Source organism: Centropristis striata, chromosome 20 (genome assembly GCF_030273125.1).
Source record: "Centropristis striata isolate RG_2023a ecotype Rhode Island chromosome 20, C.striata_1.0, whole genome shotgun sequence".
NCBI lineage: Eukaryota > Metazoa > Chordata > Actinopteri > Perciformes > Serranidae > Centropristis > Centropristis striata.
Genome location: NC_081536.1, coordinates 24,150,399 through 24,165,782, shown reverse-complemented (window position 1 = coordinate 24,165,782; position 15,384 = coordinate 24,150,399). Strand labels below are relative to the sequence as shown.

The following is a 15,384-nucleotide window of genomic DNA, read 5'->3' as shown; positions in this document are numbered from 1 at the left end:
ATTTTCTGCCATTCTCCATCACTTTCTGTTCCCCTATATCTCCCTGTGACACATTCTGTCATACTCAACATATTTTTCGGACTTTCTCTCTCAGTCTGTCTTTCCCACTGTTTCTCTGTGCCAGACTCTCTCGCACACTGTCCCTTCATCTATCTTTTAGTCGTTCCACCCACCTCCCTCTCTCTCTCTTCCCCTGCATCTCCCTGCCTGGCTTGCTCTCTCCTGCCTCACAGCCTTCCCTCAGGCCTAGCTTGTAGTTTTCTGTCCATCAGCACTTTGGGGAAAACGAGAGAGGGAAAAGATGAGAAGAAGTGAGCGCGGGGCCTTGAGGCCTGCCGGCAGAGCAGCGGAGGGGCGACAGGAGAGGGGAGAGTGAAGAATCTGAAGTGGAGGGAGCGAGGCCAGCAGACATTACACTCCTCGATGTCCGGGCATTGACAAATGGCTGTCTAATGACCTGAGATTAACTGGCCGAAAGGTCAAGATGAAAAAAGGACCCCTGAAGACAGAAGTGGAGAAAAAGAGTGAAAATATCACAGGGAGAGAGAAAGAGAGAGAGAGAGAGTGAATGAGAGTGAGATGAATAGACCTCCCTCCTGAGAACAGAGAGCTTCCAGCTGTTGGGTGAAGACTGTTAGCAGTGTGAGGAGGAAGTAGATGGATGGCCGTGTTTGTCTTAGTTAAGCTTCCCTCAACTTCTGCAGTAAGAACCCGTTGGTGAGTGAAACTGACAGAGTGCAGAGAGACTGCATAGTGTGGATCAGCACATCATGACATAATATTTGAATATGTAAATGTAAAAATCTGAGAAAGAAAGAAAAAAAGAAAGAAAGCTCATTTTTAGCTCTCAAAAACATCTTCATGGTCCAAAGGCATACAAATACCTCAGAGAGACTCAAAATTTTCCCCTCCCACATCCACAAACATTACAAAGGTAGATAGGCTTAATGTTGTCCGATTTAATTTTTGGAAAATACTGATGCCAACACGTTACCTCTTCTCAATATTTTTACAGGTGGCTGCGTTCGGTGGATGCCAAGCCTGGCCTGAACAAGTTGATGCTGGATATGCTGGAGAGAAGATGCCAGGGAGACCCGTCAAAATATGGATCCGTTTCTCTCATGTTGGATGCCGTGTCCATCAAAAAACATGTGCAATACAATCCACATACCGAGTCAATGTCTGGTTTTGTAGACATGGGAGATGGAAATAACGAGACTGATTTTGCCTCTGAGGCTCTTGTGTTCATGGTGGTTGGCTTACAAGGACATTGGAAGGCTCCCATTGCATACTTCTTGACCGGGTCTCTATCTCCAGAACCACAGAGGGTCCTTCTCAGTCAGGCTTAGGAGGAGCTTCATGCACGGGGCATTCGGGTGGTTTGTTTAACAATGGATGGGCATGCCTCCAATGTCAGCATGTGCAACCAACTTGGATGTGAGCTGAAGGGGGACCCATGACAGGCACTTCAAACCAGCTTACCACATCCGGTGACTGCTGAGAACGTTTTTGTAATGATGGATGCTTGCCACATGCTCAAGTTGGCACGTTATATGTTGCAGGTAAATGAAGATCGTTTGTAGATCTATTTCTGCAATGTATGCCTCTGCTGCTAAAAGTTATCTAAATGTTGTGGTCTGTCCATTTGCACAGTTATGGCTGGACGTGATGATCATCATTTTGCTGTTTGTACTTGTTTGAGCAGTGACTGATTCTTACTCTGCAGGCATACAGTCCAATTGCGACGACCACCGGACAGATCCATTGGAGGTACATCAATCGTCTCCATGATCTGCAAAAAGAGGATGGACTGCATGCTGCCAATAAAATGACAGAAAAGCATGTCTACTTTGAGAACCACAAGATGAGGGTGAACCTGGCTGCACAGACACTGAGTCACTCCGTGTCAGTGGCTCTCCGCACAATGAGGGATCTTGGGTACTCTCAGTTTAAGGACTGTGAGGCAACGGCAGAATTCATTGAGGTAATACAATCAGTGATTGTAGAACCAAGTACCTGTTTCTTTTTGTTAAACTAGTGCATGCCCGTCCATCCATCAAATTGGTAAAGCTCTGTGAAATTTGCTGTAGTACAAAACGTGTTTACTTGCATTTTCAGCATACAGTTTAGAAATATTTACCTGATACCTTATGATTTACATGCCGATATGTCTATAGATTATTGACAGGCTGTTTGACTCAATGAATGGACGCAGTCCTTGGGCCAAAGGATACAAAGCTCCCTTGGGTGCTTTCAATTGGACGGAGAGGAAAGCATTTTTCTCTAGAGCCAGGGACTACTTGCTCACTTTGGTCACAAAAGATGGAACCCCCCTTCACCGGTCTAAGATGTCAATTAAAATAGTGTTTGTTAAGTTCATGACATGAGTTCTCCGATACTCTATTCCCTTATGCATCGAGTTCCTAAGATGCTCCGTTGTTCCCTTATGCATCGAGTTCCTAAGATGCTCCGTTGTTCCCTTATGCATCGAGTTCCTAAGATGCTCCACTGTTCCCTGATGCATCAAGTTCCTAAGATGCTCCGTTGTTCCCTTAGGCATCGAGTTCCTAAGATGCTCCGTTGTTTAGTTATGCATCGAGTTTCTAAGATGCTCTGTTGTTTCCTTATGCATCGAGTTCCTAAGATGCTCCTAGCTGCTTCAGTTTTGTTTCTGTTGGAATTATCTTGTATTCAGTGTTTTTCAGGTCCTGCATGTTTCTAAATGGTATGTATTACAGAACACCAAGTACGTGTAGGTGTCAAAATGGTAGGTATTGGTAGGTATTTTAGTGTTGTGCATGTGTTACATTTTTGCATGTGTTCCATTGTTCCAAGTTATTGTTCCATTGTCTACTAAATTAATTATTACACATTATCAATGGATGTGATGGAAAATTCAATTACTGCTCTGAATGAACAAAATCACATGGTGCTTTGTTGGGGTGTCTTGTTTGCCATGATCAGAGTAATACAACTTTTGTCTTTTGCAAGTACTTGTCGGTGATCGGATTTATCATCAATATCGACACGTTCATGCTGATGATTCCTGAACTGCTCCAGGTTCAGCGGTATGTGCTCACCTCCAGGTTCAGCCAGGATCACTTGGAGCTCCTATTTAACTGAATCAGAGCATCAGGTAAGGTTGATCTTTTAATTGCAATAAATTCTTAAAACATAACTAATGAATATCTTTGTTATGTCTATGTGAATAATGTAAGTATTGTGTGCCTGTTTTCCATACAAGGTGGCTGTAATAATAATCCCACGGCGCGCAAGTTCCAGGCCATCTTCCAGGCCATCTTCCATCGTCTGATGGTTCGGTGTGGTGTCTCACCTAGTGAGACAGGCAATGTGGCAGCCCAAGATAACACTGTGTCCCTGTCTGCTGTGGAGATGTCCTCTGCTGAAACTGCTGAAGAGCACCCATCTCCATTCGCCAACATTTCGGCCCTTGTGTCTGACCACAGTTATCTCCCCACTCGGTTTGGTGGACTGGTAGAAAATGCTCTGGTCTACATCGCAGGTTTTGTAGTCAGGCAGATTCTACGAAAGCTGTCCTGCGCTGTGTGCCGTTGGAGCTTGGTCAGAGAAGCTGCGCCATCTTCATTTGACAAGAATTTCCACCTTCTGATGCTGAAAAACAACAGCGGCCTAGTGATCCCATCACTAGGCACAGTGAAGGTTTGATTTTATCTTGTTTTTTCTTACTTTCTCTGTTCTGTAAAGTGTATTTGAGCACTGTGTAAAGCACTATATAAATCTAATGTATTATTATTATTATTGTTATTATTATTATTATTATTATTATTATAAGGTGCTGAGAGCTGCAGAGAGGGTGATCCGCCAATCTTCGAGAATGCAAGCTCAAGCTCCTAAGGTGTCAACAGTCCGAGGGGAGATTGGCACAGAGGATGTATTTCTGCCTGGGGACCACATGGAGGAGACACAGTTTGGCATCGAGAACCACCATTCTGACCTGTTATCATTGGTTGTGTCTGTGTTTCATAAGATGAGGCTGCACCACATTGCCAAACTCGCCTCTCTTGAACTTCAGAAAAGAAGCACAAGAAAGAAGTTATGCAAAACAGTCCTCTTTCAAGGGTTTTAATCCGACACAGGTATTGACACCAACCCCCCCTCCTCCACCTTCCCGTGAGGATGGACACTGGTTTTCAGCGGCTCTCACACACACACCCCCCACACACACACACCTTCCCGTGAGGATGGACACTGGTTTTCAGCGGCCCTCAGAACCCCACACCACCACCACCCCACCCCTTTCAAGTGTACATTTTGTATATAGTTCTCTGCAAACCTATGGTGACATCATGCCTCCAGTGTGCATATTGTATCTCCCTGTCTCTCTCTCTCAACTCTCCCTCTTACCTCTTCGCCGGTCAACTCCCTCTTCTCTCCCTCTCAGGGGTTTTAATCCCACACAGATTCCTGGCCTGCGCTGCCAGCGATCCACTACTGCCCTATGACAATTCCTAATACCTATGACAATTCATCCCTACTGTTAGAAATAGTATTGCGAGAAACCTTTAAAATGAAATGATCTGACTCCAATAGTAAGAACCTCTCAACTATTTCTCTGTGCAGTTCTTTTGATGGGGTAATGATGGGCATGAGAGGTCCAAGTTTATAGTTTTACAATTTATTACAATACATCAAGAAATGTGCATTTACAGAGATCTCTGGGTTCAATCCACACGTCCCTGACATAACATTAGGCTGGTCAGTTCATGGAGGTTGGACCAAGTATATTTCCCTAAAACCCAGTTTTATAGCCTAACAATGTTTTCTGAGAATGTAGGTTGACCTCTTCCAGAAGGTGACGCCTCTCGATCCCTTGATTGGTCAGTTTATTGAATACGTGGACACGTCATGTCCTCCAGCACAGGAGACAGATATCTCCTCTGGCTAGTACACGATATCTGTGACCGACCTAGCAGATGGAATATATGTACGTAGATGAATCACAGTTTCTAAACAATATTAGCACATGATCAAGCATCTTGCATGATTAATCTATAAAATCCAGAGAGAGGGATGGCACACACACACAGTCAGTGATTAAGCAGTCATAGATAGTGACCTTCGTCACACAGAGATTGACAACAGAAACAGAATAACATTATTTTCTTATAGCTTTTTCTTTCATCAGAGTTACTTTGGTTTTGTAATAAGACATTTAAATCTAACAAATATTAACACTACACTGGACTATTTGAACTTTCTGACACTAAATGGGATTCATGCATTATCATCCTGGTTATGTAACCATCCTACATCTTTGTTACATACACCCCAGGTGGCTCTAAACACCATGTTCTATTCTCTACACCTAACTAACCTATTCATTTTTCATGTATACAAACCTTACTGCCCTGTAACTGACCCTAGGCAGATGGGTCAGGCCCTTGAGTCATGGATCTGCTCGAGGTTTCTTCCGATATGTAGCTCCAATTATAGGGAGTTTTTCCTCACCCCTGTTTCTCATGGGCTCTCTCTGTATTTCTCAAAACTCTGTAAAGCACCATGAGTCGTGTAATGTTTTGGCGCTCTATAAATTGAATTTAATTGAATTTTAACTTGTGTATAATTCCCATCTTTTATTGATGTCTTTGCACTTTTAATCTTGCTGAATTCAACATAGCAGTTACTGGGGATTTCCACTGGGCGCGTTACAGCAGCAGCACGTCTCCACCGCGGTTTTGCTGCGTCTTCTGCCCGGCGTCAATTCACACCGGGCGCGTTACAGCAGCGTTTGATTTATTGATTGCTGATCTGGTGCCCCGGTCATAACATGTTGATGTGAAGTAGTTTTAGGCTGCATGAACTGCGTATTGTGTTTTATTTTGAAAGGGGCAGAAGTGTTTTACGCTGATTCTGAGTCGGACTTCCTGTCTGGTGCGATCTGCTCTGTTGAGATTCACGCGATTTGGCAGCGTCTCGCGGAGAAATAGAAGTCCTACCTAATGCTCGCGTAGAGACGCTGACGTGACGCTGCTGTAACGTTACGCAGCGCGCCCGGTGGAAATGCTCTCATTGATTAGAGTGTTACCTATTTGCAACAGCGTACGCAACGCTGACGTGACGCTGCAGTAACGCGCCCGGTGGAAATCAGGCTTTAAACTTAGTTCCCCGGCCCCATTCGTCTTTGTAAGGAAATGTTCTATTTCGTCTTTATTATTTTGTCAGAATGCACCAGAATGCTTCATTTGTATGTGTGGGAGGATGACCCCGGACCCCCCTACAGGGGTTTGATTTACAAACTTTCAGCCCCACCTAAAACAAAATTCACCAGCCGCCACTGATTATGATGCATTCTCATTTTAGGCAAAGTATAAGACAATACTTTCTTAACAGTATAATTGTAACCTGAATAAGTCGTTCAGGTAACAATATTCAAATACTAACATTGTTGGGTAAGACAGAATTTGGTTTTATTCTGAATCCAGTGAAACAGATTGGTGGTTTTAGCTGATATGAAAACGTTCAGGTGTTTATGATTATGTTTAAGTAGCCTATTTGGCAGACGCTTTTATCCAAAGCGACATACATGAAAAAAATACATATAAAACAATCACTGTAAACATAATAATTTAAGGAAAGAATGTTGTTAATACAAAATATCAATACAAAGTGTCAAGACAGAATAAACTATTTTGCTGCTGCAGCAGCAGTCAAGAGATACAATCTATGGGTCCCTAAGATATAGACATGTAATGTATTCATACATTGTTTATGTAGGATATACGTAGCCTATATATATAACCTAATCATATTGTTTCTTCAATTTCAACATAGCTTACCGTTTTTCCCCCTTCTCGGGGATTATGTTCCCAGTTTTGATATTATTAATGATAATTAATAAATAAATAAATAATAAAGCATGCCAAAACAGGTAAGAGGTAAGATTAATTAAATGCGCTGACAGTTGCGCATTTAATAGCCTATGCTCCTGTCAAACTAATTACACTGAGTGGAGCGGATCACCACTCCAAGATGGCGGCCCCGCGTCTCGTGTTCGATGCTGCGTCTACGTGGGGTCAGCCTTGGCCCCGCCCCCAATGTGTCAAAAGTCCAAGCTCCGCGCGAGCAGAGCTCCACCGCGAGCGAGCACGGAGGAGAATCTGCTTCACTCGGTTGCTGAATAAGTGCGCGAAGATCAAACAAGTGATGCCATAGTAAATCCTGTCCGCTGGCGGGACTCGGCCTCTCTAGCTCTTAGTCTGAGGGTCTGAGGTAAGAAGGCATGTTTTTATTAACTGTATATTTCGCTAGCATAGTACCGTTACAATGTTGCCTTATAATGTTAGCATTTTCATATTTGAACTTTTAAACTACTGTCGAAAATATGTCCTTTGTGAAATGTAGTTGCAAGTTTGTCATTTCATTTTTCTAATTTATTCGCGGCTACTGGTCTTAGGTTTGAGCTAGCGCTCTCTAGCGAGCTAGCTTTAGCATCATGTCGAAGCAATTTATAAATGGTCCGTCTAGGCAGAATATCTTCACAGTTACTCCATGTTACAGTTACCATGATGCTAACAGTTGTTATAACAGTAGATGTGTCTGGTGTTTGATGCTACTGACAGACAGCCTATAATGCATTGTCAGTTGATAGTAGGCAGTTTATGATTGCTGTGTTTTGTCTTGTGTCTATCTGGGAAGGTGTCATTATGCTAATAATAATATAATAATGCTAAAAAAATTGCTAGCTTATGCTATTTTCCTTGATTAATGTTGTCTAAATGCCATTTTTAATGTAGGGTTTGTGTACAATGTTGGCCTGACTAATTTTTTTTAACTGTGATATGTAGCTAATTGTATGTGGATTTTGATGGTAGCTTCTTGATAATAGTTCTGTTTTTTGAGAGGATGTTTTGGTATTCTTATGTAATAAGGTGTAATAGTAATACCAATGTCATACTCATCAATGGCTAAATTTGAACATTCAGTGTATTTGGATAATATTAAACTGAAACTCATGTCACTTGGTAATGAGAGGTTAAAAAGAAAATATAATCATGGGGATATACATTTAACCATGGAGTCAGGGCTGTAAAAATTTACTGTAATGATGAACTGGTAGTTTACTTCACCATTTAAGATTTACATTGTGTCAATGTTACTAACTACTGTTAGCAGACTATTACCCAAACTATTACCATTTCTTTTTTTCCAATTTGTCATGTCAACTGGTATCTGAAGTATGTGCTCCTGTGACTAATGTTAATGTACTCTCTTTGTGTGTGTGTGTGTGTGTGTGTGTGTGAGAGAGAGAGATTTATTGGAAGTTGAAAATGTAGGCTTAAACAGTTTTGGATTAATTCGTGTGTGTGGTGTGTGTGTGTGTGTCTGTCCTCAAGTGGTGCTGTGAAGCATTTTCGTTGTAGGCTTTAATCCTGTTTTCTTCCGATATTAATACTGCAGTACTATTTTGATAATAGAGGTTATTATGTAATAAGGTGTATTTGTAATACCAGAGTCATAGCCATTAATGGCTTAAATTTACTATAGGGTGCATTTGGGCACTACTACACTGAAAGCTTTTGAAAGTATTCGCCACTATCATCAGATTATTACCTAACTATTACCATGGTGTTACCGAGCTGTGGTGTCAATAGAATTATGAACCTATCCATTCATATTCATCTTTGCAAGCTTTAATCCTGTTTTCACCTCACAGATTTACAGCTTGACCATTTATTTACTGGTGAGTGTTTGTCAAAGACTGATTATTTTTTTAACCCTTGTGGTCCTCCTGTCGACTATATACCCTTGGTCCTCAGGGGTCAAAAAGGATCCCATGACACCAAGACTGTTTTTAGGAAGAAAAAAAAACTTTACCAACTTTTTTTTGTTTTTAAATTATTTTATCATTTAAGGCAACTCATGCCCCAAAAATTGATTGATTGAGATATTATTTTCACATTTGTTTCTTTATTATTGGTCAATTTTAGTCAAATATTCAAAATTAGGCCTCATTTCAAGAGAGAAAAAAGTAAAAAAAAAACCTGAATACTTTTTTCAATAGTAATAGTGGAAAAAAAATATTCTTGATATGATGGGAATGCACAGAGTAGGTCATGTCAACTTTTAGTGAAACTTATGTTTTGATATTTGTATATTTGAATAAAACTGACCAATAATAATGATAAAAATATGAAAATAAAATATAATTTATTTTGGTTATGAGTTACCTTAAAAGGTGAAAAAAAAGTTGGTAATATTTTTTTCTACATTTCCTAAAACCAGTCTAATGTCATGAGGTCCTTTTTGACCCCTGAGGACCATGGGTGCTATAAAAATGTATAAAACACGTAAAAATTTATGAAGAAAGTTAAAATTTATATTTTCTATAAAGGATGCAGAGGGGCACATATGCTGAAAATGTTGCTATGTTTCTAGAGGTGCTATGTGTGTATTTAATTCAAATGATTATATTCAGCTTCATACTGTGATTCATTAATTAAGTGATACATTAATTCAGTTATTTAAAACATTAATAACACATTATTGTTGCATTGCTGCAATGCTCACGGTTGTCATTCTGTTCTAGATAAACACTACTTCACCTAAGAGACTTGAGTATCCAGTTCTTCGTTGACCTTCAGCATTCAGTTGTTTGTCTTCACCTTTTCAGGTAAGCAATTGAAGCAAAAAATGCTTTTGTAATGTTGAGAAACACTGAAATTATTATTCATAAAGAACTTTCAACCACTGTTCTGTGATGTCATGTATAGTGATATACAAATATATCTGAAGGAAGGATATCTGAAGGTGTATTTGGGATAATCAATATTATTAGTATTATTCATGTATTTATTTACTTTTAAATCAGAGAATGGGGGGCAAATAGATTATTAGTACAAAAACTAGTAACTAGTAAAAAAAAATTGGTAACAATAATGTTCATTCATTAATTGACGCTTGGTCAAACTCATCTAATTAAGTATTGCTGTCTCATTAACATGTTGTATTTATTTATTTAGTAGGCTAAAACCTGAGAAGCCATCACCATGTTGTTGTTTGTTGTTTTTCACATTATGCAGATTTTTCAGCATGTGGTCCTCAATATATAGTATAGAAGTCACTGCATTTTCTGACTTTTCCAGGTTTCCTGTGTCCAGCATCTTCAAGACAGACTGAGCTAACTTTTCACATGTTTTGCACATTTATATTTGGGTTAGGTTAGGTTAGGAGTAGGTTAGGTTTATAGTAGAGTATTTAGTTTGTATAGTTTAGCTTTTTATGCTGGTCTAGGGACAGTTAAGTTAGCAAATTAATTTAGTTCAGATCACTTACAGTTGCATATTATTGTTACAATTGTGTTATTTTGTGAGTTATTGTTGTACAGGCTATTGTATATTGCAGAACCAAGTGAGACGAGGAAGACCACTGCTTCCAAGATGCCGCTCAGAAAGTGCATTGGACAAGTCTCGACCTTGCAGATCCTGCCCCACTTAGCCCAACAACTTCCGACCATGGGGTACCTCAAAGACCTCCGTCAACCAGCCGGCTGTGGATGATGGATAACGCACCCACAACTCCTTCTCCAGTCTACAAGGTATGGGTTTGTTTTTTAATTCTGCACAAAGTGATACACAAAACATTGTATGTATTCCATTTCAACAAACACAAACATGAAATGTATATTTAAATACATGACTTAATGCAAATCAATCTTACTAAACATCATCTTTTTTTTTTTAAACCAACCATTGCACAAACTTCCATCCAAGGAGAGGTTACATCTTGATGGTAACTTTTTAGATTAACAAAACTTTTGTGAGATTTGTTGTTTCTGGGGAGGGGGCAGAGAAGGTAAGTCTAAACATTGCATGCAAGAGACCAACACCGGTGTCTCAGGGGAAAGCTATCTGTATACACAACTATCAATCTATTTGGTTGGTTCAAAATTTTATGATAGTTTTGCAAATCCTGGCCCAGAGAGAAGCACATCAAACAAACAAAAAAAGCAATATTTTCAAGGCCTTTCAATGACATTAACACTATTTTCAATGACATTCATTTTGCAATTAACATTAGTTTTATTTTCTAAAACATAACTATAATGACATTCAAATGTAGATTACCACAAACACAATAATAAACTTCAAGTCTCATTGGATAAAATAAAAAATTATTGACAGTCCTGAAATGATGAGTTAAACATCCTTATTAAGCCCACATTAATAATATATTAATTTCAGGTGAAATATTTATTTTTTTTACTTTAAATTCAAATCTCATTTAACGAAATTGATACAATATAGTATTTTTCATATGAAATTATGTAAAAACAAAGAGAAAAGATAAGTCTAAAACTAAAGAGTGGTCTTCCTCGTCTCGCATGGTCTCAAGCCTGATTTCCACCGGGCGCGTTACTGCAGCGTCACGTCAGCGTCGCGTACGCCGTTGCAAATAGGTAACACTCTAATCAATGAGAGCATTTCCACTGGGCACGCTGCGTAACGTTACAGCAGCGTCACGTCAGCGTCTCTACGCGAGCATTAGGTAGGACTTCTATTTCTCCACGAGACGCTGCCAAATCGCGTGAATCGCAATAGAGCAGATCGCACCAGACAGGAAGTCCGACTCAGAATCAGCGTAAAACACTTCCGCCCCTTTCAAAATAAAACACAATACGCAGTTCATGCAGCCTAAAACTACTTCACATCAACATTATGTTATGACCGGGGCACCAGATCAGCAATCAATCAATCAAAGGGTCTCAGAGGATCGGCGACACGGACGACAAGAGACTGATTGTTGAAGTGGAACATCATACAATCATTTATGACATAACATATCGTTTTTATAAGGATAGATGGTCAGATCAACAGATCTTTCATGTCAGAGAAGCAAAGTAAGCTGTTGGTTGTTGTTGTTGTTGTTTACTTTATACATACAGTTTATCCATAGACTGTATAAATAGAGTTTAGAGTTTATCACGGGATCTTGCGCAGCAAAATTGCGGTGGAGCCGTGCTGCTGCTGTAACGCGCCCGGTGGAAATCCCCAGTCAGTAGCAGTCGCCGGTTCGCATGGTCTCAGTGGCAGTCGCCGGTTCGCATGGTCTCAGTGGCAGTCGCCGGTTCGCATGGTCTCAGTGGCAGTCGGCGGTTCGCATGGTCTCAGCGGCAGTCGCAGGTTCGCATGGTCTCAGTGGCAGTCGCAGGTTCGCATTGTCTCAGTGGCAGTCACCGGTTCACATGGTCCCAGCAGCAGAGTTACTGGTTCACATGGTCTCAGCGACAGAGTCATCGGTTCACATGGTCTCAGCGACAGAGTCACCGGTTCACATGGTCTCTCAGCGACAGAGTCGCCGGTTCGCATGGTCCCAGCGGCAGAGTTACTGGTTCACATGGTGTCAGTGACAGAGTCATTGGTTCACATGGTCTCAGCGGCAGAGTTACTGGTTCACATGGTCTCAGCGACAGAGTCACCGGTTCACATGGTCTCTCAGCGACAGAGTCGCTGGTTCGCATGGTCTCGGGGGCAGTCGCCGGTTCGCATGGTCTCGGTGGCAATCGCCGGTTCGCATGGTCTCAGTAGCAGTCGCAGGTTCGCATGGTCTCAGTGGCAGTTGCCGGTTCGCATGGTCTCAGCGGCAGTCGCAGGTTTACATAGTCTCAGTGGCCCAATGTCCCAACAGCCCCCACGGTATAGTGCTTTAAGTCTCGTCTTAAGACCCATTTTTATTCATTACATTACATTACATTACATGTCATTTAGCAGACGCTTTTGTCCAAAGCGACTTACAATAAGTGCATTCAACCTGATGGTACTAGACATAGACCATAGGAATCGAGTAAGTACATAACTTTAAGAGCTAACTGTCATTGCTAAGGAGTGCTATATGTTAAAGAAGAAAAGAAGAGAAAAGAATAAGAGTTTTTTTTATTTTTTTATATATCTGTTAGGTGACCATGACTTAACCGAGGTATTGTGGAAGAGATAGGTCTTCAGCCTGCGGCGGAAGATGTACAGGCTGTCTGAGGTCCTGATGTCGGTGGGGAGCTCGTTCCACCATTTGGGAGCCAAGACAGAGAAAAGTCTGGAAGTGTTTTTGAGGCGAGTTGACCCACGCAGGGTGGGAGTCGCCAGCTGTTTGGCTGATGCAGAGCGTAGAGGACGGGCAGGGTTGTAGAGTTTGACAAGGTCCTGGATGTAAGTAGGACCTGAACCGTTAGCAGCAGAGTACGCCAGAGCTAGAGTCTTGAAGCGTATCCGCGCAGCCACTGGTAGCCAGTGGAGGGAGCGGAGGAGGGGTGTTGTGTGTGAAAATTTGGGAAATTCCCTGGCTTTTTAACTTTGCGTGAGTTTTGTGGTCCTCTGTGTCTTTTATTTCTTTTACTACTTCAAACTACGTCTTTTATTTATTTTACTATCTGTTTGATTTTATTGTTTTATTTATAGCATCATTTTAGAGTAATACACTTATGATTTATTGCTGATTGTTATATGGAAATGTTTGTTTTATTGTTGATTCTATGTACAGCACTTGTTTTTGTTGTTTAAATGTGCTATACAAATAAAGTGGATTGGATTGAAGTAAAATCATGTAGAGTGGTTGTCTTACTGCAGTAACCTCCTCAAAGACACTGTGTAGCTTAAGGCTACAAGAAGTAATTTCTTCCTGCAGCCGGCGGATTATCTCAACCATGGGGGACAGAATCCAATGTATATCTTTAAGAGTTTTAGTGATGCTGTTGTAGCCATTTCATAGTGTCTCTGAGCTGATCTCTAAGGTACTCTGTATTTTGGACCAAAGACTCCTGTGTATTGCGGTATCCATGTTCTTGACTGTCATTAATGTCATGTATGATTTCCATCAGAGGTTGATTTAACTATGGTATATGTTCCTTTTCAATTTTCATGTCCCACACCATTATTTCTAGTTTGTGAACTGAATGTTGCAATTCTTCCAAGGGACAGGAGGTTACAACTGAGCAGTTAGAGAGTCACCCTCACATAAATAAATATCAATTAGAGCCATTGTGTTTGAGCGAACCTCTCATTCCCGGGGTCTGAAGAATTCAATATGTTCTTCTGGCTACCACCACAGGGAGCCTGTTGTCCAGGGCAGCTATTCTCAAACTTGGGGTCCCGACCCCAATTGGGGTCGCGAGATGATTTCTGGGGGTCGCCAAATCATTTTGGAAGTCAGCTCTGTCTCCACTGTGTTAAAGTGTTCATGTGTTTTAGTCTTTTTGGTAATTTTGTGTTTTTTTAGTAATTTTGTCTTTTTTTTTGTTGTTGGTAATTTTGTGTCCTTTTTGGTAATTTTGTGTCTTTTTTTTGGGTCATTTTACGTCTTTTTTGGTCATTTTGTGTCTTTTTGTGGGCATTTTGTGTCATTTTTTAGTCAATTTGTGTCCCTTTTTGCTTAATTTAATGTAATTTTGTGGTCATTTTATGTCTTTTTTTACATCTTTTTTTTTTTTCATTTTGTGTCATTTTGAGGTCAATTTGATTATTTTTTGGGTCATTTTGTGACAAATCCCAAAGTAGCAAGTTATTACTTTCCAAGGAGTCTCCGGCTTGAAGCTGACTGTTACACACTCAGGAGGTCAGAATGGACCTTTAAACTTATAGCAAAGGAATAAGATTAAAACTAACAATAAAATATAAAAAAATATATAAATTCACAGACAGAGAGATGTAACATGCATGTTAAATTTGGGGTCGCGACTCAAAAAGGTTGAGAACTACCGGTCCAGGGTATGGTAAATTACACAGCTATCTTTTTTTGCCAAGTATTTAAAGAAGAAAGTCAATGAATGCCAGGTTCCTATTGGCTTAACAAGGGAGAGTTGACTGGGGTGTGGATTTTGAACATTAAAATATAGACTCAAATAAAGCAGACAATTTTTATGGCAGATTGCCACACAACATGGGCTACTGCAAGCAAAAGTGGCCCAAATCTGGTTTTTTTTTTTTTGCGTATATGTATCTGTTTTTGTTTTGTTTTGTACAGTATGCAGCACAGATCACATGGAATCTAATTTTTTTTCAAATCAGAACTGGGTCTCTTTGTGATCCTAAATCGGATATAGATCTGATGTTTTCCAATGCGACCTCAGGCTGAACAGTCATGTCGCATTTCACAGTGGTCACAATACAGGACTGTAAGTTCACACGCAGTCTGATATGAACCACATTTATAAAACAATGTGAACACGGCTGTGAACGGCTGGCAGCTCAATCTTAAACAGTACAAGTTAACACTGGCGTGAGACAACAGAAAGTCTAAAGGCCGGTGTTGTGTCCTTACTGGTTCCCACACTAACTGGTTGCCGTAGGCTATGACCTGCGCATTTTCTGTTACGCATGAGCTGTCCGTGGTACTGAAACCACTTGCTGTTAATGT

The 15,384-nt window shown here is 40.6% G+C and overlaps 2 long non-coding RNA genes across 2 annotated transcripts; both read left to right on the top strand.

Annotated features, from left to right (window-relative positions):
• The first annotated feature begins 1,339 nt into the window (after window positions 1-1,339).
• On the top strand, window positions 1,340-4,214 carry LOC131993112 (uncharacterized). The gene is made up of 4 exons (XR_009396279.1): window positions 1,340-1,562; window positions 1,727-3,136; window positions 3,245-3,681; window positions 3,815-4,214. It is a non-coding gene; the product is annotated as an uncharacterized LOC131993112 (long non-coding RNA).
• Window positions 4,215-7,152: 2,938 nt separating this feature from the next.
• LOC131993688 (uncharacterized) lies at window positions 7,153-10,893 on the top strand. Its single transcript, XR_009396342.1, has 3 exons — window positions 7,153-7,251; window positions 8,696-8,722; window positions 9,569-10,893. It is a non-coding gene; the product is annotated as an uncharacterized LOC131993688 (long non-coding RNA).
• The last annotated feature ends 4,491 nt before the right edge of the window (window positions 10,894-15,384 follow it).